The 2,310-nt window shown below is 44.1% G+C and overlaps 1 non-coding gene across 1 annotated transcript; it reads right to left on the minus strand.

The window, feature by feature from the left end:
- Positions 1–417: 417 nt before the first annotated feature.
- LOC141683181 (small nucleolar RNA R71) lies at positions 418–524 on the minus strand. Its single transcript, XR_012560153.1, has one exon. It is a non-coding gene; the product is annotated as a small nucleolar RNA R71 (small nucleolar RNA).
- Positions 525–2,310: the final 1,786 nt, after the last annotated feature.

Here is a 2,310-nt window from a genome sequence, read left to right on the forward strand (position 1 = left end):
TTGTTTGTGTTTCAGGTACTCATTACAATGGGAGATCCAGCAGCATGAACGAAAGCCTTGATGGATTTTTCTCAACCCAAGATCAATGACATTCAATCTAGCATTGTCCGGCCAGCTATCACAGCTAATACCTTTGAGATCAAGCCTGGCATAATTCAATGGGTACAGACTTCAGTCCAGTTTGGGGGTTCTCCAACGGAAGATCCCAATACACACATTAGGGATTTCATTGCAATATGCGACACCTTCAAGTTCAACGGTGTTTCTGAAGATGCTGTGAAGCTGAGACTGTTCCCATTCTCTCTGAAGGACAAGGCTAAGAGCTGGTTACACTCTCTACCAGCTGGTTCGATTACTACTTGGGAAGATCTTGCTCAGACGTTTCTTACTAAATTCTTCCCTATGGCAAAGACAGCTGCACTCAGGAATGCTATTACTCAATTTGCGCAGCAAACGGGAGAATCGCTAAGTGAAGCTTGGGAGCGCTACAAGGAGATGCTTAGGAAGTGTCCTCATCATGGAATTCCTGATTGGATGATCATCACTTGTTTTTACAATGGGTTGGGAGCACAGTCCAGACCCATGCTCGATGCAGCATCAGGCGGAACATTATGGGCAAAGAGCTATAAGGAAGCTTATGATCTAATTGAACTGATGGCTGCTAATGAATATCAGTATCCAACCCAGAGATATCCACAAGGCAAGGTAGCAGGAGTTCTTGAAGTGGATACAGCTACGGCTATCACTGCTCAACTAAAGGCGTTGTCTATGAAGATCGATTCTCTGGCTAACTATGGTGTTAAGCAGATAATTAGTGTTTGTGAGCTGTGTGCAGGTCCGCATGCGACAGAACAATGCGCTATATCTAGCGACTCAGCTCAGTTTGTGAGCAACTTTCAGAGATCGCAACAACCAGTTCCAGACACTTATCATCCTGACAACTGGAATCATCCTAACTTCAGCGGGAGCAACAATCAGAATGTGATGCAACAGCCATTCCAGCCGTTTGGAAATAAGCTGTTCAACTCTCTTGGTTTTCAGCAACAACTCCAACTTCAACAACAAACTAATGATGCAGGTCTATCTTCAAATGAAAAATCTGAATTGGAGGAGTTGAGGCTTATGTGCAAAAACCAGGCTCTTATATGCCAAAGCCAGGCTGTTTCTATCCAGAATCTGGAGAACTAAATAGGGCAAATTGCTAATGCCTTATTGAATCGACCACCAGGAACGCTTCCTAGTGATACAGAAGCCAATCCAGGAAAGAGGGAAGTTGAAGAACATATGAACGCCATCACCTTAAGGTCTGGAAAGGTCGCAAGCCCCCAAATTCAGCAAGATAAAGAGCCTGAAAAATCTCAAGATTCAGAAAATGCAGTTGTGGCTGAAGAAGATGTGCAGAAGGGAGTAGAGGTGGAACCAAGGAAGACTACTATGGAACACACTCCTCCTGAGGGTAATACAGGGGAGAAGCAGATCTATCCTCCACCTCCTTTTCCTAAAAGGCTGCAGAAGAAAAAGCTGGATAAGCAGTTTGAGAAGTTTCTGGAGGTGTTCAAGAAACTTCATATCAACATACCTTTCGCTGAAGCTCTTGAACAGATGCCTAGCTATGCGAGGTTTATGAAAGGTATTCTCTCTCGGAAAGTGAAGCTCGATGACTTAGAGACCGTTGCTCTAACGGAGGAATACAGTGCTGTGCTGCAAAAGAAGTTGCCTCCGAAGCTTAAAGATCCTGGAAGCTTCACTATTCCTTGCACCATCGGAAACTTGTCGTTCGACAAGTGTTTATGTGATTTAGGAGCTAGCATCAATCTGATGCCCTTATCTATCTTCAAGAAGCTTGGTCTGCCTGAGCCGAAACCAACATACATGTCATTGCAACTAGCTGACCGTTCCATCGGTTATCCACGAGGTATAGTGGAGGATGTCTTGGTCAAGGTGGATAAACTCTTCTTCCCTGCTGACTTTGTAATTCTTGATTTCGAGGAAGATAAGAAGATTCCCATTATCTTGGGAAGACCATTCTTGGCTACAGGCCGAACTATGATCGATGTGCAAAAAGGAGAGCTTACGATGAAGGTTCATGATCAGAAGGTCACTTTCAATGTGTTCAAGGAAATAAAATTACCCACAGCTAAAGAGGAGTGCTTTAAAGTAGAGCAAATTCAGGTTTTGAATGCACCTCTGTGGAAGAGGAAGTTGGATGTGCCATTCGATTCTCTTGGGTTAGCAGAGCTAAAAATTTCTCAGGATCGTCTCGAGTCGTCTATTGAAGATGCTCCTACACTTGAGCTCAACCCACTGCCA

The sequence above is a fragment of the Apium graveolens genome, chromosome 1 (genome assembly GCF_009905375.1).
Source record: "Apium graveolens cultivar Ventura chromosome 1, ASM990537v1, whole genome shotgun sequence".
Lineage (NCBI taxonomy): Eukaryota > Viridiplantae > Streptophyta > Magnoliopsida > Apiales > Apiaceae > Apium > Apium graveolens.